Source organism: Pteropus medius, unplaced genomic scaffold, assembly GCF_902729225.1.
Source record: "Pteropus medius unplaced genomic scaffold, Ma_sr-lr_union100, whole genome shotgun sequence".
In the NCBI taxonomy this organism is placed as follows: Eukaryota; Metazoa; Chordata; class Mammalia; order Chiroptera; family Pteropodidae; genus Pteropus; species Pteropus medius.
In genome coordinates this window covers 13500168-13526636 of record NW_024340701.1, presented here as the reverse complement: position 1 = coordinate 13526636, position 26469 = coordinate 13500168, and the positions used below count along the sequence as shown (strand labels likewise).

General features: G+C 37.1%; 1 protein-coding gene and 1 pseudogene across 7 annotated transcripts in view; one reads left to right on the top strand and one right to left on the bottom strand.

Annotated features, from left to right (window-relative positions):
• NFIA (nuclear factor I A) overlaps positions 1 to 26469 on the bottom strand; it is a 356733-nt gene that overhangs the window by 241602 nt on the left and 88662 nt on the right. The gene's annotated exons all lie outside the window — the stretch shown is intronic.
• On the top strand, positions 25232 to 25347 carry LOC120581231 (uncharacterized; annotated as a pseudogene).

Here is a 26469-nt window from a genome sequence, read left to right as displayed (position 1 = left end):
GTCAAAAATGAGTATTTATAGACCACAACAGATATGCTCACCTTAAAATCTACCCTGAAACTTGGGGTCAAACTGTCTTACAGTCCAATTAGAGCCTGGCAACTGGCCACAATCCTGGAGATGTACAGATTGCCCTAAATGTATTCTTACCACTTTATGTCCTGACTCCTACTGAAGTAAATTTCTCATTTTTTTTTTTAACTTCAATTCAGTCCAAAAAATAGTTATTAAGTATACACTGTTACAGAGGACTGTCACAAGCACGAAGAAAACAGAGCCCAGTGTGGAAGACTGACTCATACAACTACAAATGCCAATCCGACTTAACTGCTATAAGGGAACATAAACCGTATGCAGTGGGTAAAGGATGAGGAAGAACCTCATCAAGGAAGGCTGGGCAGAAGAAAAAACATGTATTCCCCACCTTATTCCACAAAAGATTGAGGCAGCTTAAAGGATGAGCAGGGTTTCAACAAGCAGAGGAAGAACTGGAAACCCCAGACAGAACAGGCAAAGAAGAAGGGGAGGAGGGTGAGTTATGTACAAAATATATATGTTTTATAAATAAGGAAGGACAGTGAACAATCCCCTGTAACTTTACACTTTCATTTTGACATGTACACTTGACCATTTGAAGTGTGAGCATTTACACTTTCTCTCTATTAATAATATTACTGATAGGTTCAAAGTATTCCTGAACTCATTCCAGTATAAAACTGACCCGTCTACAAGGTCTTTTCAAGCATTTGCCTCCTTCATTTAGACAGGGCAGGCTTTAACATGTGGCGTATGGAGAAAAGTGAAACCATAGGCACCAATGGAACTCAGAATAAAAAACACATTTTGAAATAAAGATTAAGCTCTCATACCAACAGACCTTGCTAGATCAGCAAAAATGTAGGTGTTAACAGGAAATCACTATATTTTGTAATCCCCATTTCACCCTCCACAAAATTGCACTATAATTCAAAATAAGTGAAGCAACAATTGGATGGATGACCAGTTTTTGTTGTTTACATAGTTTAATGCACAAATGTGCAGTTTCCATGACTTTCAGAATGACGTGATTTACATGAGGCTTTAACAATAAATAAACTTGAAGTGCTGTATATAGTTAGCATATGGTGAAATTTTTAAGCAAAACTCTTTCTTCCACTCCCTGCAAGACATTTAAAACATTCTTCCCCATTGGGGTTTTTTTGCCTTAAGTTTACACCCTGCCAATTTTCCTCCTGTGCAAATATAAAATTTTTGTTTTATAAATAAAATGTAAGGGTGGAAAATAAAACAAAAAAACATGATCTTTACACATCAAGGCCATAATAATCAGTAACAACTGCACATAGAGTTTACAGATATTTATAACTTTGCCATTTTAAAAGTTAGTCTTGGATATCACGAATACTTATATTATGTAATAATTTATGGCCTTTCCATAGACCTGTTATGTATCATCCTCCTTCAACCACCTGGCATGTCAGAATATCTAGGAAAAGATTAACAGAGTTATTTGCAATAAATCCCAAAAATAAACCTTCTGAGGAACAGACACAAATAAACATTAAACAACAAAGTATTCTTTTGTCAATTTTTTTAAACCCTTCCAAACAAATCTTACATATGCAAGATTTCCCGGAGTCTTAGGGAACGTGGTTTGACCAAGGTTAAGGTCATGCCTTTATTGCATCCTCCTTCACCCAGTTTCTCCACAGTGTTTTCCTTTCCTTTCACCTAATTGGATTTTATGTAAAAGAATTCAGATAAAGTTTATGACTACAATTACATTATAGGAAGATAAGACTTTTATTCCCTCTTACCATAGGAAACAAGCCATAAAGGCGAAATCTCAATCTAAAGTCACCATTGGCACCTACGCTTCTGGAATATCAGGACAATCTATGTGTTTGTGATGCTAAGTCAAGTGTGATCTAACACTGAATCCAAGACGTGGAGTCAGGAGAGGACAGGACTACAGTTTGATGTTTACTGACAAACTAAAGAATGCATTCGCATCTGAAAGTCTAAAAAGGAAAAAAGATTATCTTGCCTGTGATAGCTGTTTGCTAAAATCATCGAGAAATACCAATATCTAAGTATCTTATTGAATTCTCTTAATTCAGAAATTGCCACTGGAGCTACTTGACAGTTTTTGTTTTGAGCTACCTTTCTATTCCCACACAAAGTGTTTACCTGAAATACTTTGTGTGGAAGTTCATTAAAATCTTCTTATGAAAGGAGAGCACAACACTGATGCCTTTTCTTTGTCTAATGGCACAGGACCTCTCTCTCTCATAAATTCATTCTAATTAAATTATGCTTCTCAAGGTGCTCCCTCTCATGCAATCCTTGTGTAATTGTACCTAATACTTTCTCCACAATTGATGTTACATTAAACAGTCTTTTACTATCTGCTAGCCTCCTAATGGTCCTCACTCTTTTTCTTTTTTTAACTCAAAGGAGACAGGAATTTGACACGACAAACTCTGTTTTAAGAGTTTGTCTTAAGCTTTCATCAAGTTCTTTATAATTTTCTTAATGATACATAATATATACAAAGGCTCAAACAAATATATCTCTTTGAACACCAGAGAGAACATTACACTTTAAAGTTCAGAGAAAGAAACAGGTCAGTTAATGGGTCATTAAACAGTTTTATCTCAAGGCAGTGAAGCTACAGGTGAGAGGATGTGTTGATTAAAATGAGTACAATGAATCTTACAAAAATTATCAATAATCATTATATTTTTTCATAGATATAGTAAAGGACATTGATTCTTTAAGCTATCAGGATGTATTTTCAGATGATACTTGGGGTTAAAAAAAAAAAAAGCCAAATCCAAGAAAGTATGTGAAATCTTAATACATATCTTGGCTTGTGTTACAGATTCTCATCAGAATTTTCTATTTTTAAATAAAATGTAGAGGGAGTAGTTGTTTTCTCTTTCACACTTTTCTGTGTTTCAGCAACCCTGTGGAATACATGGGAGTTTTATAAGAAATGAATAGTTTTTGGTTGAAAAGATTACAGATGATGGAATTTCATAACTTTGCTACGTATATAAATAACTTGTCTAGAGCCATAAGAGAAGCTACTTAAATATGTACTGGTGTCTTCTACTATTGTTATTATCATTGTTATAAATATTATGATTAGCGTTATATACATTATTAAAATTTCTAAGCAGTTTTTTAGTTTGTTTGTTTGGCTTTTCTTCATCCTTCCTGCCATTACTTGAGGATGAGTATACATTTAATAATGTGGTTGTAACAATTCACTGGGCTGAATACATAAATACTCTAGAGCACTTGTTGAAACATAAGTAAGTAGATATGTCTTGTCTACCCAACATAACTGATATCTTTTTGAAAGTTGTGATAATATTTTTTTTTGGAGATTCCATACACCATTTCACAGCAGAAGCTTCATCAACAATTGTTGATTGACAGATCAAATCAGAGGGTGACTCATTTTATTTAGGGAAATGCTTTAAAAAGATCAATGTTTTAATATTAGAATTTTCTGCAGAGTAGATCAATTAATCTTCCTGAAAAATAACTACTTTTTCTGTGTAAAGTGCTAAATGTGACTGTTTTAGATAGCATTTATTGAGTACCTCCAATGTTCCAAGAGCAACATTCTAAGGTGCTTTACATGGCTTAACTCATATTATTATCCCTCTTGTTCAGATGAGAAAATTGAGGCACAGAGAGGTCAAGTGGCTCACACGAGATTATAATGCTAGTAAATTGGCATTATAGTAAGCTAGGGAAACTGGGATCTGAAATAGCAATTGGGCTCCTGAGTCCACACTAACAACCATGCTGCCTCCTGACTCAATCACCAGTCTCTTAGGTAGTGAGAAAGAAAACCACATGTGCTCTTATTTCTGTACATGAGCAGCTTCATCATTAACTACAAGTTAGTAAATTAGTAAATGACAAAAGTTCTATGACACATGTTTGATCAGCCACAAAAGGCTGAGCAGTGACATCTTGAGCAACAATGTCCTCATAAAATTCAATGTTGGGGTTCATCAGAGATTTCAAATAAACCACAGGCCTATCACCGTGAGACAGTATGATCACAACCTGGCTGTAGTTGACAGTGCCCCTTGTCACCACTGCAAATGGCAACTAGGGGTCCACATGAAACAAATTACATAATTCTAGCTCAACTTTTTGAAAGCACCAGCAAAACTTACTAAGACTATGCACAAAAGTATACACTTGGAGGTATACCCCATACCTATGAAGCTAACATTAGAATGAACCAGAAAAAAAAAAAAACAGAACAAACAAAACTTGTATTTTATTCACAGACAGGAGGCAATATATTATGCATGGTCTCCAGTCAAATGGATCTGGATTCAAATCTCATTTCTGTTATGCCCTGGGTGTGTTACCTTGGAAAAGTTTCATGAGTAAGCCACAGTATACTCATCTTTGAAATGAGGATGCTAGCAGCTCACCTAGTTTAATTTTCACACCACTCCTCATATAATAACACCACTCCTATTATATGAGGAGTGGTGTGAAAATTAAACTAGGTGAGATAAGTAAATCGATTTGCATTTTCCTTTGCATTTTGTAAATACCAATAAACGGTAGCTAGCTATTAATAGATGATATCCCCAATCAACAGTATGTCTTCCCTGCTTTGAACAAAGACCTACTTCTATTGAACTTTGTTGTTATTGTTTTCTGGGAGGGCTCAATTTAATCTTTTTTTAAATTTCAAATGTAAATACACAAAGAGCAATATATATGTACAAAGAAAGGACAGCACAAAAGAAAAACATCTACTTATGAACACTACTTCACAATGCCTAATCCTAAAGTATCAATATTTATCATAATAAATGAGCTTAATTTTTAAAATTTTTATACTATGTTTAAGGGATAGTAATATTCACCTTTTTCCAGGTGAGAAAAGAGAAGTATAAACCGAAGGGTAATCTTTACAAACCACTGACTGATAAAACAGACCACATTTCTGGTTTTTAGAATTCTAGTCAAAGGCATCAGCCACATTTTCTCACACCCCTCTTTCTCCCTTAAAATAGATTATTCTTCCTTCAAAATGGGAGGTGAGAGAATGAGACAGTGGTGTTTTTTAGTGGGGAAAGGCCGTTCTCCAACCCCTGCCTAAGAATGGCAAACATAATACCTCAGAGTGATGAAGGAGGGGGGCAGGCTGGGGCGGTGAGGTCTCTGCCTTTTAAGCAAGCCAGCCAGCAAACACAAATGCATGCAATTTGAAATTTTAATTAGGGTGCCATGTGCTGGTGACATATGGCAACACACTGACAGCTGGGCGTCCAGGTTCAGGAACAGACCTGGGTTCTGAAGTCACAGTTGGCAGAAGCAGAGTTCTCTGCTTGTGCGCTAGGTGCTAGCATGCCTGGAAAGTGCTCTGCCAAAATCACCCCACCATGCAGCACTGCCTTCCGGCCGCTTGTAGACGCTGCCTGCCAGGGGACCACTGCTGCAATTCAGATAAAGAGTGAAGAGCAAATGAAAAGAAATAAAAAACGATTAAAACCCCCACATCCCATTCTCAGTTTCAACTCAAAAAAAAAAAAAATCAAAACAGCATAGCCATTGATTTTTTGTGACTTCTCAGCCAGAGACTCTGGGCTTTCACACTCAATTGTCCTTGCAGGAGTACTCTCCCTGTGACTACGACAGGACACCCATCAGGGCATTGCGATCAAGAACTGTGCGTTACCTGCTCTAAAGTCCATAGCATTAAGCCTTTACATAAAACCAAATATGATTTAAAAGTCACATTTACATAGATTAGAAGATGAATCATGTTAGCAAAGTATCAAGATTGAATAAAAACATTTTAAGACAACTTGTTAAGCATTAAAGGTCAAGTTGGCTAACTTTTTCTTCTACCAGAGTTTTTTACGTGATGAATTAAATGTTGGTCAGTTTGACCTTTGAAGCTTAGCAAGTTGCCTGAAAATGTCTTAAAATGGGTTAATGAATTGCCTTGTAGCTTCTTCATTCACTTTTCCTTGCCCCACTCTGAGTATTTATTCTGCTTGTAGTGGGAATAGTCAAAGTCTGCTGTTTCTAGGCAAGTCTAGGACCCACAGTAAACAGAATAAGTTTTTTTAGTCAAACCATGCAATATTAAGAGAACCATTCTTTAGATCCTTCTCTACCTACAAACACTTTCTGAGCTATAAATCTTTGACCGTAAGAAAGTAGAGTAAGTAAATGTACATGCCAAATTACACCATCCACAGCTCTGTGGGAAATCTGAGTTTCTAGCCAATAAGCAATGAAATTCTTCTGGGATATTACAAATACGGGGTCCAAAATCCTTATCTCTTCCTCGCATTCCAAATACTGCTATCAAATCAGCCAAATGAACTTAAGATAGAACTATCACTGAAGTGGGAATTCAAAATTCATCAATTTGATTTAAAGCCAACAATTTACTGCTACCCCCTATTCAATTACACACACACACACACACACACACACACACACACACACACTCTTTAAAGTTTTTTAGCAGTATGTAGGAAATGTCACTTTATATTTTACTATTAGTATTGTTGTTATTATGCACGGAAATTGATTTACATCATATTTTATTCTACTTCAACTTAATTTTTGGAAAGTAAAACAAGCTAAAGATTAACATCAGCTGTTTCAGGCTTCAGTCAACACTACTGCAATCTGGAAAATACAGATACTAGAATTTACACCCTCCAGTTGTAAACCTATTAACTAGTTTGGACAGCACATGCGCATTCTACATACGGCTACCCTTAAAAAATAAAGCATGCTGATAAAACAAACAAAAAATGCTGTAGACTCTTATACATTAGCATGAATTCTTTGAAATAAAATAACACTGTCCAGTAATACTACCTTTAAAATCTGCTCTATTCTAAGAAATGCACTAAAATGTACCTTTAAGAGCAGCTAATAAAAACAAAGGCAAATATATTCTCAATCTAGATATTTTCCAAATTTATCTTAAACTAACTTTTAACTGGTTCAAGTGAAGATTCCTTTAACTTGAGTAAGAGCTCCAAGCCATGACCTAGGAGTTTACTAAGTAGTGCTAAACAGTACCTTGGGGGACAGATAATTTTTGCCTTGCTAAAATTCTTTATAAAGTTTATACAGATTGCTTGTCCAAATCAAGTGTTAGATATTGATTCTCAACCCCAGGTTTCAATAGCATACTATACATTCAATAGCTATAATTCTCTCAAAAGATACCTCTAAATTTAATTTTAAATCAACACCTACCTGCACACAAAAGAACAAACACACCCCCAAAGCAAACTTACTTTCCATTTTCTTTATAAAATTACAAACTTATAAAAACGTGAACTATAGAGTTTAAAATACACTTTCTAATCAATAATAACAGAATTGGAATCAATATGTGGACAAATAAAGCAAAATCTATCAAAAAAGATCAAGTCTGTGTTACAAAAATATTCACTCTATAAGAAAAATCAGGCTCATTAAAAACATTTAATTATAGTATTTCACTCTGCTTTATTTATACATGAATTTTTCCTGACAACATAACTAGGTTAATAAAAACTGAAATTGAATTTCTACTCTCTGAAATATTATAAAGAAGTAGCATTTAACAGAGAAATTGTTTTTGGTCTATAAAATATCTAGTGTTAATTAAATGTAAATTTTAACGGAGTCTTTCACCTAATGGCAAACTACAGAACATTTACAAAAAATAAGCATCACCTTTGAATAAGCTAAAACTGTCAAAGAATAAAAGAATTTATACATCTAATGCAAAAGTAAAGTGTTTAAAAACAGTTTAAATAAAGATAATGTAGATAAAGTAGTAAATTATATTTAAAAATTTCTTAACTTTTATTAATACGATATAACCAAAAATAAGAAAAAGGCAAATGTACAGAGAAGGGTATGCAAGAAAGATCAGGAGAACAATATTGTTTATGGGACTAAATTACAGACTAGCCTCTGAAATACAAAGGATTTAAGAAAATTAAGGTTTAGGTAAAAGACCTATGGCCTCTTGGGTTGCATTTCACATACAAGTTGCATGAATTCATCCTTTCTTAAGTGGCTAAGATAATATTAACTAACAGGAACACATTCATGACTGCATTAGACCCTGTGTTCACAATAGTTTTGACAAAGGAATCTTAGTTGAAGAAAATTAACATTCCATAAAATAGAATAAAAAAGGAAAATCTATGAATTTATTGAAAATATTTCGGTATAGATTCCTAGCTATCATTATTTAAATGTGGCAGCTATAGTCAGAGGTGCTTATATGACGAGGCTGTGAAAGAAAGAAGCAGAGGTGCACAGCACTGATTTCTCAGAGGGCTACAGAAAAAGAGTCAAGGTCTTAAAAAGATGAAATTGATAGGAATTTGTCATGGATTCTATGCTGTACTTAGGTATCGTTAAAACTGCAAAAAGTTCTATATCATCAGAGTATCTGGATTTTATCCTGATATACTCATGAAACAGCTTCGAGAACCCTAGAAATTAAGAGCTATGAGCAACTTGTCAGTAAGAGGCCAGGAATAGGGCATTTATAATAAAAAGAGAAGTGTTTAGCATGGTTTGGTGGAAAAGGCACTAAACTCAGATCTGCTTTGCCAGCTTTGCCACTTACTACATACGGCACTTGAACACAGTGCTTTTTCACCTACCGAATGATGGGGTGGAGTCCAGGCCACCACATTTCCTTCCAGCTCTAAAATTCTTTATCTCTGTGACCTAATCTCTACATTGACTGCCTACAGGGTTTCTGTGAAAATGAAATATAAACTTGTGTAGAAATTATTAAATGTGATTTTTAAAAATACAGGAACTATTATTATGACTTAAAGCTGATGTAAATACAAGAAGGAAGAATGCTTCAATTGCAGAAAGGTGGAGAAAATTCAAAGACATATGATGCTTGTGCTACTGAAGTCTTCAGAAAAAGAAGTGATTCTCTATTCACTCAAAGAAATCTGACAGCAATCTGAGACATGGTGTCTTTCAGAGGACACGTACTTAAAATCCTAGAACATAACAAAATTACTACTGTCTACCAGTGACTCTGGGCCAAGTGTGTGCTAAGCACTGATTTCACCAATTTTCACAGCACCTTTATGACATATATGCCATTATGTCATTTTAATAGATGGGGGGAAATGATACTTAAATGTTTAAGGCAAGGTCATCTAGCTAATATGGATTTGAACCCAGGTCTCTGACACTAAATTATCTTGTTAATCAAATTATCAAATTAATTAATTATCATATCAATCTTATATCTTAAAAACCACATTATACTAATGCTGTTTCTTTCTGCACAAGCACTTCCCATTTTTAATTGAATTCATCAGGCCAATCAGTTAATTGGGTCAAAAAGTTAAGTTGACTTTAGACGAATATAGACAAAGCCCTTAATAAAATGTAAGCATAAGGAGATATACTCTAAAGAATTTGTACTAGAATTATCAGTCCTATTAGAGTAGGATGTTTGCCTTTTGATATTTCCACAAAAGGCAAAAGAAAGTTAATGAAGAAAAATTTTAAAGGGAAAAGTAGGCAGGTTATAAAATAAATGCATTCGCTATCAAAATTTGTTTCTGGGATATAGCAGGTTTGTAGCTTGTCCAGGAAATTTATATCATATTTGTATATTACCTTTGGTTCAAGCAAAATACAACTGACTATAGATGATGATCCTTCATCATCTCTTTTTTACCCATTAATAAAGATTTGCAGAACAACATTGAAAAGCTTACTGCACATTTTGTCAATGGAGAATTATTAATTTTGATCATATATTAGAACCCACTTATTTCTGTTACACCTAATTCAGAAGCTATTCTATCTTTCTTTGGATGGGGGGTGGATAAGGTCATGGAGAAGAAAAGACAAACACCAGACAGAGTAAGTTCCAGTTACCACTAGATGTAACCTTACCTAAGAGACTTCTATGAATGGAAAACTTAGAAATGAAAAAGACCCTTCTCGAAGCACTCAGTGATCAAAAGAGAAATCCTGAAAATAATGAAAAAGCTTCTTTTTCTTATGCCTTTCTGCTCGATTTTATACTAGACTATTCTGAATAGCAGAGATTAACATTTTCATAAGCACATGAACATTTTATAAATTGGTCCAAACCAAACACATGATCACCTGCCAACTTTGTTAGATTTTAGAGGCACAATCAATGATAACTGCCATGTTTTTTCCCTATATCAGAGGATTCTGACAGTGCCTTCCAGGTTTGAACTCTATAGGAGACTAATCTGAAAATATTTAACAGAATATATTAAGAATCTGCACATAAAACTTTTCAAGAATGAGAAATAGAAATGTTCACTTTTTGAAATCCAGGTAAGGGCCAGATATGCAGTCAAAGACCACGATGAATGATGAAAAGGCCCCACACCTCCTTGGAATACAAAATGAGACACACTGCATGAACGATTTATGGAACTTCCTCTTTAGATGAGAAATACTTCCAAAACTACCTCCCACTTAGTGCTTCAGCACTTCCAGTAAATGAAGTCAAAAGTGAAAATATACACAAAATCTCTCCTTATTTTGACATTTCAAACCTCAATAAAGGCTCAGTTCCACATGGTGGCCTAAAATTAGACAAAGTTTAGTAGACTAAAGAAAGAGAAGGAAGTTTTTTTGTTGGGTTATTTTTAATATGCTTCAAAGCTCGTTCAGTCCTTTTTTGTAAATTTTGAGACACAGTTTAGAAAAAGGAAACAGGACTCTGCAGGGGACAAACTAAATTCCAAACTCAGGTGCTCAGAGGAGTGTTATCATCATTTAGCATCTAAAGGAAAATTAATGGCTTTCTAAAAATTTACCACTATTTGTGAACCAAGGCAGATCTTAGTTTTGATCAGTGCGATCACCCCCATTCTGTGATGGAAGAGTGGTGGGCAGGGGAGGGGGGAAGGAAGTGAGGAAGAGAGGAAAGTGGAGGAAGAGATGTTGATTTGAAAGTCATAAAGTTGAAAAGGGATCAGAATCCAGAAAGATGCACATCGCAGCAACCTCATAAAGTTTTTCAAAACAGAGCTACTGTCTACACACCAGAAGATGATGGAATCAAAACCTTCAGCGCTATTCATCCACCTAATTGAATTGGTGCATGTAATGGGAGGAAGCCGTTTCTCAGAACCAAAGTAAGTGATGCTGGGAATAGGAGGAGGCCAACAAGGCAGGCTGGAGACAAATAGCATTGGTAGAACAGGCACCCAGATTCTCTGGAAAGCAAATCCCCTTTAGCCCTTATCCATTCAGGTCACAGTGAAGCCAGTATCATAGCAACTTATAACTTTAAATACGACTATTCTTTTGGTCATTAGTTTCTCTTGGTTCCTTTCACTTTACCCGTATTTTTGATAGCCAAATCCTTAAATGAAAGCAGAAACTATGAGAATGTTGTCAAATTTCAATAATGCTCAAGGGGAAAGAAAAATCACCAATCTCCTAATGGTTTGGTCTAACATTCTTTCCGGAGTTACCCGGTAACAGATTAATGTAGCTAAGCATTGTAAAATTGAGCTGAAGTACTAAGAAAACATGCCTGAAATTTACAAGTAGGCTTCACTTGCTAGTTAAAAAAAGGAACTTCCAGCATCTTCACTGCCATGTTTCTTTATTTATTTATCTTTACTTTACTGTGGTGTCAAAACCCATGTCTGGTCTTGGAAAAAATCTGGCCAAAAGTTGGCTTTTTATAGTACCAGACCATTATAATTACAAAATCTCAATTAAAAAACTGCTAGGAGACTTTGGTGCTCAGTACCAAAAATGATATAAAGCCTGCAGAGGGGAAGGGAAGAAGTTACTTTTGCAAGAAATCCAAACCTAAGTCATGTAACTAAAATCCTTGGTGCCGGGGCAACCAAACTAGTCTACATTTTGAGTATGTTACTCAACTCATATTCCTAAGTCTGCTTTTCACACATATTCTGATTTCAAACACTGTAATTCTCTAAAGATCAGAAAATGTTTTCATTGTTTCAGTGGATGTCCCAATTCAGACCCAATTAATTATATCACTAGATGTATAAATGATAAAATCTGCAACAAATCCTGAGACAGATTACCTACCACTCTGCCCTCCTTGTGTCTGATTAAATGTAAATCATTCTTGTGATGTAACCATAAAAATGGGATAAGGTATATGTGTCTGTTTCACACACATAAGACTGGAAGCCATAAACTGGAAATTTAAATGGAAGTTCTGACAGCGACCCTATGCAGGAAAATAATGTGACCTCCAGGAGTAAATCCACATTTCAACCTATGCCTAGCCCAATACTGGTAGCACAGAAATAATAAATATCCGGCACATGAAGGAATTCACCAACCTCATGGTGCTGGGGTGAGAATTAATTGGTCTAAAGTACCATGAAAATGAAACTGAGTGGAGACAGTGTCATGGGGTGACTAAGACAGTGGCCTCTGGAGTCATCTGACTAGAGCCAATTTCCTGGTCAGTAAAACAGGAGAGTATTGTGAGGATTAAATAAGATAAATGACACAGAGTCTTAGAACTGCATGCCTGCCATGCAGCAACATTCAATAAATGCTATTGATGTTATTAAAATTCAATGGCATTATCAGAAATAGCAATGTGTGACATTTTTCCTTACCCTAAAACTGTAAATATGAATGAGAGTTCCCCCAATTCCAGATGTGACCCAAACACAATCAATCCATCAGCAAGTATTTAATGAGTGCCTATGTTTCAACATTCCTGGACTCCTCATGGCCAGCTCTCCTTACATGTAAGAAGACAAGGAAGTCTTTTTTAATATGGGCAAACTGATTCTGTATAATAAAACATTAGTTGTGAACTTAGTGGTTTAGATATATTTAATTGAAAACTGGGGTAGTGACTTATGGCCTATCTTTGAACCACATTTTTAGAACCTTCTCTCCATGCCTATAGTTCAGGTTCTAAAACCATGTGCTACCCAGGCAGAAAGCAGAAAAAGCAGAAGCCCAAGGGCCTCTGCATGAAGATCAAGCCCAAGCCCCGCACACCTAATTCTCAAGACTCTTGGCCTTGTCTGTCCTGGCTTTTGAATTTGCCTCTTCTTCATCTTGCCCACTCTTGACCTGCTTTCTCCTGGCCCCAGAAGACCACTCATCTCTTTGACCCTCTCACCCTGTAGATCCCTCCTGACTCTAGGACTTTGAACTGATCATAAATAATCTGCCTGGCTCCTTACTAGCCTAACTGCCTGACAAACTGTGATTTCTCCAAATTTTTGAAAGGCACCAAATTGGCCATTTTTACACACAGCATGTCATCTTTACAATGATCCTGTTAAAAAGCTTGTTATGTGGGTATTACAATCTTTATTTTACAGACTAGAAAACATTTACTGTACCTAAGTTAAATAATTTGTCCCTGGATGGAATAAGAGATATAGAGCTTTGAATACCAACTCAGGGACCAATTACTATGACCTTAAGTAATTTATTTAACTTGGAAAAAATACAAATTAGGTACATCCTAATGTAGAAACACTTAATAGTAAAATATGATAAAGCTAGCCCTAACTGTGAAAGAATGAAATTTTCAGGTACCATGAATGACTGATTACTAACAGATCAGATTTTTTCTCCACCATAAATGCCCTAGATTAGTTATAAAATTCACCTAAATAACAACAATAACACAAAGTTGAGTAATTTGCCTAAAATCAAACAGTTGCCAAGTGGTAGAGCCAGGATTTGAACCCGTTATTAAATAATTCTGTTTTAAGACCCAAGAATAAATACAAAATTCTAAAGGGAAAAATGATTTTTTCAAGCTAAAATTAAAAAAGAAAAGAAATCTCTAGTTTCTTGTTCTTAGTTCCCAGTATATATCTTGCTTTGCAGTACACCACACAATAGACACTTTTGTTTAGCTCAGCAGGGCTATTTATATGTTGTAACTCTTCGTGCTTTTGGGGACTGTATTCTTCCTTCTCTGAAATCTAAAGAAGGTCATGTAAGAAAACTTCAAGGATAAGCTAACTCTGTTTCAGTTAAACAACTAGCCGCACCAGGGCCACTGCCTCTGGAAACACAGAGCCCACCTCCACCAGGAAAACAAAATAAGAAAGGCCGCTTAGCCTCCTCTTGCAAGACTGCCTTGTCACAATGACATAGAAAGGGCACAGTCCACTCTCACAGAAACCCACTTTGACAAAAGGAAAATGGAAATTGGGCTATAAAGAGGCTTGCCCTGGTTTTTAGCAGGCACAGAACACCAGCTCTCTGAAACAGGGGCATCTATACAGTTCTAAAGTCTTGAAGGAAACACTAGATGCCTTTTTAAAAATGTGCACCAGATGAACAAGTAACAGGCAAGTTGTGGGCAATCAGTACTTACTTACTCCTAGAGATAAGCAAAGTCACAGAGGATAGGCCAGTCTGCGGTATCAAGTCTGTGAGGGGAAGGAACAGATCTTTCTGAGACTGTTCTCTGACACTGCTGAGGGAGTGGGTGGCAATATTGAGTCTAAACGGAGCGTGTCTCCATACCACCACACAGCTCCTTACACTTTCCCAGGAAAACAAACTGCCTCACAGATGCATCGATTCCTGAGTTGAAATATAAAACGGGAAAAGTAATTTTTAAATTACTAAGGCAGTTATGGCAGTTGGAGCAGCAGCTGAGGGACGATGCTAGCAACCTGCGTAGCATGCCATTTCAACTGCTGGGAACTTGCTCTCTTCGGAAGTAGATACCCCAGGATGGCGGCTACCATGAGAAGAAGGGCTCAGGCGGGTCACAAGGGATCACAGATTTCATTTCAGTATGTCTAAATTATAATTCTACTAGTTATGGTGAACATTTGTTAAATGCTTACCATATGTCAAACAATATTCTAAGCACGTTACCTGAATTATCTCATTTAATTCTCATAATCCCACTATGAGGTAAATGGATACTAGTTCAGTTGACTTTTTACCAGTAAGGCAACAAGTGCTAACAGGGTGAAACTGGCTCTGTACAGAATCCTTCAGGGCTTTCATACATTATCAAAGCAAAAGTAGACTACCACTGGAAAGTCAAAGTGACGAAGTAGGGGTAGGACTTATGTTCAACCAGTAAAAATGTATGAGATCCCAAGACTGACCTTTCATAGCTGTGTGACCTTAAGCATGCCACTGAACCAATCTTTGGCTCAATTTCCTTCTCTTTAAAACAGGGGTGATGATAACAGTAATGCTTTGAAGAGCTGCTGAGAAGATTAAATGAGCTAATACATGTAAAACACTTAAATTCATGTGTATCAGTAAAAGAATTACATAGGTGTTAGCTGTTGTTATTTTATTATCACTAAGAAACATATTTTACCTAAAAGGCAGCTTAATCTGGCTCAAATGCTACCTTCCCTAAGGCACCTTTGCTGTCTGCTGAAAGGTAGTTGCTCCCCATTCTGTGTTTTTCAATGCTCTGGTCACATACTGTTAGAGCTCTTGGCAGAATGTATTGTAGGTAATTCACCTACAATAGGTAATTCACATACATGACTCTTTCACTGCCTGAGCTATTTAATGGAGAAAACTGTTTCTCACCACAGCTACACTCCCACTGCCAGTACTGAGCCTATCACACTGCTACTAATGAACAGAAGCAGCAGCAGCAGCATTTTTGAGATAAGAATTTTACATGTATCACACTTAATCTTTATAATAATCCTATAATGTAGGAACTATTTTGAATTCTACTTCATAGTTGAAGAACTAAGGTGCAGAGTGGCTGAGTCACCTGCTTGGGTTCACCCAGTCAATGGCAAAATCAGGATCCACAGGCCAACTTAAGGTCCACAGCTTTGTCCTCCCTGAACCAATGTGCTCTACTCATTGTCAAGGCATTTTGTAATAAAAGTTTTCTGAGTATAAGTAATAAAATAGAGGATTTTTCAGTAAAATTTAAGGTAAATGAAACTGCCCAACATTTCATTCCTAATGTGCTTAGGTACAGTACAAAAAGTAGAAAACGGAATGGTAAATACAATTCCTGTCATCGTGGGACTGAAAACAGCTATAAAACGAGTAATCAAATAAATTAAGGCCATTTTAGAGGGTCAAAGTACTATGAAAAATATAAATAAGAAGGCCAATTTTAGATAGACTGCTCCTCTACAGAGATATCATTTAAATTGGGAGCTGAAGGATAAGAACAAGCCAGCCACAGAAAGGGCTGGGAAAAATGCTCTCTAAGCAGTTAACAAACAGTAAAAGGGTTGGCAGTTCTGAAAATCAAAAGACTAGTAAGGCATCCAAGGAGTCAGTGGTATAAAGTGAGTTTGCAGAGGGACACTATGCAGCATCTGTAGGCTATGGCAACAAGTTTGGCTTTTACTCTAAATCCATGGGAAACCATGAAAAGTTTTTAAGCAGAGGAATGATAAAAACCAATTTCATTCTTTAAAGGTCAGTCTGGCTGCTGCATGAAGGCACAGGAATGGAAGAAGGGGCAACACTCAGGAATATTTAAGTAGTCTCAGTAAGGAAGATGGTGCCTTGAATAGAGATAGTCCCTTTTTTTCCCTTTAGACTGACAAATTTCCGTATAAAAACTGGAGATGTGTTCTGTATTTACTCTAGTTATTTATTCAAATTCAACTTCTAGTGCCTTTAGAGCTCAGAGAGAACTTAATGATCCTCTTTAATGTCTTCATTGTACACATATGGAAAGCGAGGTACAGAGAGCTTACCTGACTTGCTAATGTTGCACAAATAATTTATAGCAGACTTCATTCACTTCAAGTCAGATGTCGGGGTAAAAGCGTAATAAAAAAACCTTATAGTTTTCTGTTGTTTCTAACAAGCCTGCCAAAAATTCATATTTGAGATTTGCATCTGTCCTTTGACTTAAATGCCTTTATAAAGTGTTTAAATCTCACATTAATTCTCCTATCCATATAAAGTAGTCCAGCGTTCAGCTCAGACACACAGATGGAACCCACAGGGTTAAAAGAATGGAAGTCAAGTCAGAGCACTCTGCGTTAGGCTTGGGAAAAGTTCATAAAAGTAATTTTAGACTCCTGTTTTCTTTCAGTTTTTTCCTTTGCGTTTATGTGCAAATTATACCTTACTCTCCAGGTTGCATTTTGCCATTTTCCTCTCTTTTCCCAAAGAACGCCCCCCAAAGAGACAATGCTTTAAAAAAGGGCCAGTATGAAGTTCCTCTGAGGTCCTGCTCCCTTCAAGCACGGCTCCTATCACACAATAATGTGTTATTTTGTTGAATTTTGGCATCCATCTAGCTTGTTTGGTCAGGAGCCAAAAAATTAGAGTGTGTCGGTCCACCAGTTTCTCAGCAGAGAAGCTCTCTTCTCACCCAGCGAGTGTGCTGTACCCTTGGCCTCTGGCCAAGAAGGGAAATCCATTTTACATAAAGAATGCACAAAGCTCAAGTGCTCAGAGACTTTTTACCTACTAAAATAACTCTATGGACAAATGCCAGTCTGCTAGACACATTCTGCCGGAACATTTGGCATGCAAAACAAGGTAAAGTGCTCTGCGAAGGTAGCAAGTTTTTAGAAACAAGGAAATGGCTGTGCGTGCCCTCGTGGCACGTCACGTGGCTTGGCACAGCCGGCGTGATTGGCTGCGGCCGAGTAAATACAGCCGCCATGTAAGGAGCGGAACGTCGCCCTTCGCTGGCTCCTTAAAATGGCGGCCTGAGTCCGCACCAGGAGAAGCCAGCCGAGACCCACTCTCAATTTCCCCCCTTAAATTTTTTGTTTTTGTTTTTGTTTTTAAATAAACCTTACGGATTTGAGTAGAAACAGATTTCTCACAACTTGCTCCTCCGGCTCAATTTCACAGTTCGGCATACACTCAGGCTCTGTCAAAAGCTTGACAACGTTCCAGGGAAAATATTAACTGTAAACTTTCCAAGAGGAATTAAAGGAGCAGGCAGAAATGTCAGGACACCCTCCCTTTGGAAAGCACATCCCAAGTTTGTGCCTGTGTACGTTTTGGGAAGAAACACATGCAGCCCTAACTCAATTGACCTCCAGTATGGTCCCACTTCACCATGTCACACAGTGGAAAGAAAAGAAAGGAAAAAAAAAAGGACACATCCTCTTTGGCTAAAAGGCACGGAGGTCTCTCACTCTCCCTCTCAGGCCTGACCAGTTGAACACAGCACACTCTGATGTATAAATATTTGCCTCTGGCTAAAGTTCAAGCAGCCCTGTGTGGCTGCCAGACACAACAGAAAACCATCATCCAAGGGAAAGTGTTTACTGCAGTGGTGGCCAAAGGAGCAACTGCCAGCAAAAGATCGCATTTGATTGGCCGGGCCTGCCTGTGGTGTTATCATAAAGCACCTGGCCACTGGGATGTTCCCACACTTTTAGTAATGGTCATCTTTAACGCACAGCCTTGCCACAGTTAATAGAAGACCAATAGACATGCTGATGGTTTTACATGTGTTCCTTCATAGCGATGGACCTGAATGAGCCAAACCACCCAGTATATCTGCTACCACTACCGCAGGGGGAAAAAAAAAAGCGTTCGCTCCTTGAAATTACATAAGTAGAGTCTGTGACCTTTTCATACATCCAACCTCACAGACCACTGGCATTTCTCAGGTCCAGTGACTCCTGCATACTTCCCAATTCTCGCCCCTGTGTATTCTATAATTAAATTCCTCAATCATGGCATTTGATTAATTTAAGCATCTCTAAAACTCCTGCAAGAAAATAAATTAGGAGAGACTTCTGATAGCTGTAGTCATCTATTTTAAATAAAGCAATGCATCCTTCAAATTCTCTATCCAAAAACCAAAATATACACTGTGCTATTTTACCGGTACTATAGTTTCAAAACAGGTAGAAGTAACACAAGCTGACCATCAAGAGATTAAGATCTCTAATTGGGAAAGGAGCTGAATGAGAAAAGATCTAGAAGAAAATCTTTTTGAAAAAGTTTATTCTAAGCATGTAGCTAGCAGGGGAAAGTCTTCTCATGGTTTTCAGTATTAAGGCAGTTTGAATACGAACAAGATATGTCATAATATTTTTAAAATCATTGCACCCATAACATTTCTATCTTCATAAACAATAATGCATGAGTCAAACTTTTCCTTAATGTTGCAAATGAAATGTTTTGTTTAGTTGTACTGAAAAGTTATGCAGAAAATAGGACAGAAAAATCAAGAAATGAAAAAATAAGAACTTCTTTTAAGTAAAATTTTTGATATCAAGGAACAATAATTTAGGTAGAGCAAGCCAAGCTGTTATTTCATCTGTTTCAAATAAAATACACATTTGCTTAATTAAAACACTTGCTGTTTGTTAAAAATAAAGAATATCTTACATCCGTACACAATTCAGAATTCTAACTGAAAATCCTTTAAGGTCCTGAATCTTGATTGATCTTAGGCTTCCAGTAATTTCTAAATTTGAATTTGTTGCAAAACTAAAATAGTGTACCGATAATTCCATTTTCAATTGTGAAACTTTAATGACTAATCTAATCTAATTTTTAACCAAATATGTCACCAAGGTTGATCTGTATTCAACCTCAGAAGCCCAGGACTTATAGTATCAAGTTTGGCTTCCAAGAGATCCCAGTGAATCCTGGGCAAGCAGATCACAGAGGAATGTTCTGTTCTCAGCTGTGAACAAGACAGTATTAACTGAGACTCTTCCTCCTGCTGCCTTGGTAGGCAAAAAGGTCAAGATGGTCAGCTCTTCTAGTCTTAGTATGAACTGTCAAAACAACATCCATGTTAAAAATAGATTGTCTGCAGGCAACCAAAATACAAATGCAGAAAAAACTTAAAATAAAAAGTTTTAATAGATTTAAATTTCAGCTTCAAGTATTTCAAAGACTGTAACATGAAACCAAGGAGAAAAAAGACAGGATAATCATTTTCCCAAGGGCATTAACTTTACAAACTTTGAGTCTTAAAATTTAAAAAACAACCATTCTGACCCACGGATGACACTTTTCTTAGGAAATTCCTTGGATTCACAAATAATTCATTGGAAATTAAAGCACAAGAGGCAAATTTACCACTTTTATTTGTTTATATTTTGATAACTGCATTTTTCTCAGCTCAATTTCTATGGAAATGAAAATACTGTTTACTGTCAGAGGAATTTCTTTATCTATCAGTGGGGAATAGAGTTGAAATATTATGAGGTTTTTTTCAAATGCAATGAAATAATCAACACATTCCATGGTGCTATGATAGATCAATTCTATCATAACCATGTAGAAAACCAGGGGCAACTGCTGTTTTATATGTAAGTGGTTACTTAAGACTTATCACCAAGCAGCATGTTTAATAAAGTCTGTGGCATTTGTACGATAAAATGTTAAAACATTAATAAAACTAAACTGGTGATAAAAGTTATTCCATCTTATGACTTTCACATTTAACAAAAAAGTATCTTCTAAATAAAAATAATGTTACAAATGTAAATATTCCTTTTAAAGCTGCTGAATGCATCGCTTTACTAGGAAAGGCTTAGCTATGTTATTTGCAATTCCCTCATTGTACAACAATGTACATTACTGTCTGTAAGCTCTAATTTGGCATGGCGCATCATTAATGACCTGAATGGTGGCTGTTTCACACATACATATTTAATTACAACAGCTGAACAAATTACATATTTATGCTTTATAAAGGGGATTGCCAGTCTAATTCATTTGCTATGCATGCAGGTACAGGACTCCATCTGCAACAGCATCTGCACAACAAGAGCTAACAATTATCCATTGTACGGCAAGTAAGCATATCTGGGGAAACCTATAAGGGAAGCAGTCACATTAACCATTTCACTGCCTCAGGCCCTTTATATTTTCCGGGGGCCAAAATCTTTTAAAACAAAAATTGTAGCCCTTATATGCCAACTCAGTCATTTCGCAGAAGCGACCAACCCTCTCATTCATGTTAATTCCCAATGAATATGAAGTGAGAGAAATAAAGATTCTAAATCCTACACTCCAGTGAGGTTATACTTCATGTGGCTTCTCACAGTGAGCAGACATTTTCTTAAGAGACTTACAGCCCCAGAACTCAAACACTGGTCCTTAACAGCCTCTGCCAAGATGTCAACGGGGCTAATCTTTAGCCTGGACAGAAGTTAAGTCTGTGTTACCACACCCTTAATCACACCATAGACTTGGGTGTTTATAGAGGATGGGCCTGAAAAACTTTCTTAAAAGTACACTCTAAGCCCCTTATGAGAGTCCCAAAACCTCTGCTGAGCCATTCTTATCATCAATATACTTTCGAGCTAAGCCACAACTAAAAGCTACTATCCCCTCTTTTGGTAATAAAGTCCTATTCACCAGTGCTGCAACCTCATCTTAAGTGGCTTCAGGACTTTCGTATGTTTAATTTAATATATCCAATGAGTAATATAAATATTCTGGACCATCACTTCTACTTCAAAACCCAAAGAGGAAGAATTAAGAGTCAGCCAATCAATAGTGAGGTTTCCCATTATCATTTAAGGCTCTTGCTAGGCAATAAAGAGGCTCCATGGTGATGGCCCCTAAAAGCTCCTTACGGCATCTTTGCCTCTTTAGGCCGCAAAATCAAAGCATGAGTCAGAGGTGTGGGTTTTTTAATGTTACCTCTAGAGTGATGGAGTTCAAGCCAGGGACCTACTGGGTGAGTTGGGTGAAGGAATAGCAGTAGTGGACACAGTGCTGCATGTGAGAGGTATAGTCAGGGGCATCTGCCCACTTCCTTGGAGTGTGACTCCTGAGGAGCCAGAGGGTACTGAAGAGGGGACACAAAATGCACTCCCAGCTATCCAGGCTGTTCTTCGCTACATTGGGCCCGATTCACATGTGGAGAGAGTCCTGATTCACTCACCATCAGCCACCTGTGGAAGAGTCAGCCTTTGGGAAATCAAATGAGAATGAGAGAGACAAAAGCCTCTCTGACATCTTCTAAAGGCCGATGGACTATTAGAAGAACTAGTGCTTAATCTATAGGGTTGCAAATCCAAATCAACTTTCACCAGGAAAAAAAAAATCTGCACCCCATAGAGAATTCTTGAAAGTACAATCTCACGCTGGTGCAGAATCAGGTTTACCAATTCAGTTGCCCAGAAATCATACTGAAAAGGAGGGGCCTAGGTAGGGTTTGAATTCACTGTCCCTGTATCAGGATATTTGAGGTTTGGCTTCCCTGAGGTGTTAATGTGGTACCCTTCAGGAGCTTCACATAAAGCAAACAGCTGCCCTCAAAGTTCCACTAGCCCTTAGTAATCTGTCAGATGCCTCAATCAGCAACTACAATGGGAAAATGCATAATGCTTTATAATTTGCAAAGGTTTCTATGAACCCTGTAAGACAGCTATGTCCACTTTACAGATGAGAAAACTGAGGCTCAGAGAAATTAAGTTATTTGCCCAACACACAATAAGATGCAGAACTGGGACCAAAGCCTGAGACAACCTGACTCCAATTCCTCTGTTCCTTCCCTTAAACTAACCCTAGCTTCACTGCCTCCCTTGCTGCCTTGCTTTGCATATACCAGGCCGACAACCCCCCAGTCGGAGTCATCAGTCTGGATGCATCTTTGTCAGCACTAAGTAGTGTTGGCTTCAGAAGCAAATGTAGCAGAACTATTGGTGCCTCTCCCACATGCTGCTTACCCCACCCTGGAGGTCACCTACAGCTGGGGTAGATATGCTTTCCAGTCTCACACAAACACCTGAGCCTTTCTGCCTCAAGGCTTTCTCGTCCACAGGGCAGAGCTGAGCAGGCTGGAAGTGCAGGAGAATTAACATGCCCAGGAGCCACCCTCAACCAATGAAGGACAAGAGTTGGGCTTTGGTGAAATAATTATGAGTTATGTTCTACAGTCCCTCGGGGAGGGAGGGATACCCAGAGGGACTGGGCCCCAGTTGGTCACAGCAATAATTTGCTCATTAAGGTGCCCTTTATGAGACACAGTCCCACCCCATATTTCCTGGGATTGTCTCCCAAAAGAACTACCTGTACCCAAACCTTTGACCCAGGATCTGCTTGTGAGGAAACCTGAACTATAAAAACAAGCATTAGTGCTATTAACAATGTAAACTTGGGTTTGAGGTTCACTGCTAACCATTACCTCATGCTAGAATTTTGCCTACTTTTTACCAGAATTTCATGTACATTTTGCAGCATCCTTCAAACAGTGAGTGATTCCAAAAACTCTGCTGCCTTGCCAGAAGATGGTCACAGAGGCGATTGTTGGAGACACCTAGTGTGGAACCCTGAGTCTGCCTTTCTGGTTATATATTCTTTGGCAAGTTATTTAACCTCAGTGATGATCAGCTCCTCATATGTGAAAAGATGATAATGGCTCCTACGTCATCATAGGATCGTGAGAATAAAAAAGGGCGTTTGTAAAAGCACCTAGCATTTAGCCTAGGCACATGAAAATTCATCATTATGGCTAATATAGAATTCACTATGAGGCCAAAAGAATACCAATATGATTTAGACAAATGTTAATGAGGGAAAAATTCCCTAACAGTAGGATATAAGGTAACAAACATTTTCTCCTGCTGTTCTGTCTATCCTCTAGCCACCTTTAATTAACCAAGCCTAATTTGAATGCTTTAGCAAACTAACTCCTTTGCTGGTGTGGGTGATATCATCCTAAAAGTTCTTGGTGATACTCAGTCCCAGATTTCTGTAAGTCAAGGCCACAGACACCTTGGCTGACCTTGGCAACTTTCAAAGCTCAAAGCCATACTCTACTGCACTTCTGCCTTGATCTCTGGTGATCTGGGGGAAGTGGGCAGAGGGAATAACTAGGGACCCACATAAGATAAATGAGCCCTTGTAAGGTGCCATATACCAATTCATGCGCTTGAAGGAAGAGATGAATGGTGCCTTGAAAGAGCTGATTTACTGTCTAAGGAGAAAGTCTCCTATAGATCTTCATTAAGAATGCTAACTTCCCAAGGTTGATTTGCAACAGTGGCTACTGGTGTGGGACAAAAGACAAAAAATAAAGTTTGCAAATGTCAAGGTCTTACGGAACCAATAATAGAGATGGTTTATTAAAGCTCCTCTATATTCAGGATGGCTTAAATTTGAGGAGGTGGGATTATGGAAAGAGGAATCTGACTAGCTTAAAATCAAGAGAGACTTGTATATAATACATGGTTTTCCAAAACACACACGCAGAGGATAGAAAACATTCTTTTTATAAACATTATACTAATACAATATAACCTTAAATGATTCAGTACATGTCTGAGGTTCATGCTTCAATTTTCTTGTCTTTAAAACACTGATAACAACAGAGAGGTGTAAGAATTAAATGAGCTAATGTACATAACATCACTAGGTCAGTGGTGTAACACAAATATCACTTTTTTAAAATCAGAGTTATTATTATGACTGTCATCATGAATTGACTAAATATTATTTAAGATATATATAGAAGGTATAAAAGACTGGAATAATTTGACCCTATAGCATATATTTGAAGTTATTTTTGAATTCACTGCTGATAAGCTTCTTCTCCCCGACCCCTCCCCCCCAACCACCATAAATACAGAGAACTAAATTTAGAAAGGGGAGAAATATAGGTACTTCTACTTTTCTGGTTTTGGTATTCCCAGTAATTGTCAGAGTTCCCTACAGAGGATTTAAAAGGTTTTGGTTTGTTTGTTTTGTTTCGTTTTGTTTTTGCCATGGAGATATAACATAAATATCTCTTGAATAAATGGATTTTTAAAAATAAGTTTACTGCAGTACAATCCCACTTTTATTTAAAAATGCATTAAAAAAAGAAAAAATGGGGAAAAGGAAGAATTAGAGTTAATTTTAATATTCACCCATGTATTTTTTTTCTAGATTTTCTATACTGGAGATAATATTACCTGTTTACAATAACAAATAAATTATTTTTAATATCAACACATTTTATATGAAAGAAAATTTAAACGGAAGTAAGCAATTAAAAGGAAGAAAAAATCCATGATTTTATTTCCATCCTATAAAACATCTACTGAGATGAAAGGAGAAACTTGGTAGGACTACTTTATAAGGAGACTTAAAGGTCTTTATCATTCATTAATTCATGCCTGCCCCACTCATCCTGCAAAGTTTATGACCTACTTAAAACAATAAACATTCAGGATGTGGTTCCATAGTGTAATGCTTAGCACGTCTGCTTTACACACAGAAGGTCCTGGGTTTGCCCCCAGTGGAGCCACGGTCCATAGTCTATGGTCATGCCACCCTGAACAATCCCGATCTCCGATCTTGGAAGCTAAACAGGGTTGGGCCTGGTTAGTACTTGGATGAAAGACCACCTAGGAAGACCAGGTGCTGTAGGAATAAGTAATAATTTTAAAAATTTTTAAAAAATAAGAAACATTTACAATAAAAACAATAACAAAAATAAAAAAAGGAAAAAAAATTAGGACCTGGGAAAGTAGAATGGCCCTTTACCAGCCTCCATGTAGCTTTCCAGTCTTGGTGATGATAATTAGTCAAAGGCCTTAGAAAGGCATCTAAAATTTCACAGCAGACTCTTTCCTTCTTCATCCCCAGCTGAGCCAGCATAGTTGCTGGAACATACCCTGTTTTCTCCAACTTCTCTGCTTTTCTTTACATGTACTACTCTTCCAATCTCCTCTTCACAACAACTTTTTTACCTTTTAATTCTAGCTCATCCCCTAAAACTCAGCTTAGATGAAACCTCTTTCAGAAAGATAGCCCTGAGTCCTCCACATTTAATTTTATCTCAAACCAAGCTTTATCATATTCACTTTTCTATTTCTTCATTGGACCATAAGTTCCTTGATGACAGGACCATGCCTAATACGTGGCACATAGTAGGTGTCAATAAATTGTTAAATGAATAAGTGAGGAAATTATTGTATATATAATTGTAACCCAAGAAGGAAACAGTCACTTGACAGAAGGGAACCACAAAAAGAAGTAATTATCTATGAAATAACTGATTGCATAGAATATGACCTGTAATAATAATTAAATATAAGAATCCTGTGCATAAATACTGGCCTACTAGAATAAAGCTTCCTATCACATATGTTCATGTTTAGTTCTATCTCATTTGGGAGTGGGAGATGGGGCGTGGCAGTAAGGTATCACATGGATTTAGAAGAACCATGACTAAAACTACCTGGTACTCTCTCCTAACAGTTATAATAGTGGAGAAAAACATTCAATAAGAATTTTCTCCATCTGTAGCTATATGACATTTCTCACACTCTTGAAGTAACAATAAACATCAACAAAGAGAGGCTTAGCTTAAAAGTCAACAATGAATAATGTTTTGGTGATTGGTTTGTTAATACCCGACAAATGCCAAGTCCTAAGATATATTTTTTGAAACCCTTTACACTGACGAGGAGGCCAGACTTTCAAGAACAGCAACATTTAAATATATTGTGACTACAAAAAGTGCTCCTTACTACATGCCAGCATGCCCCT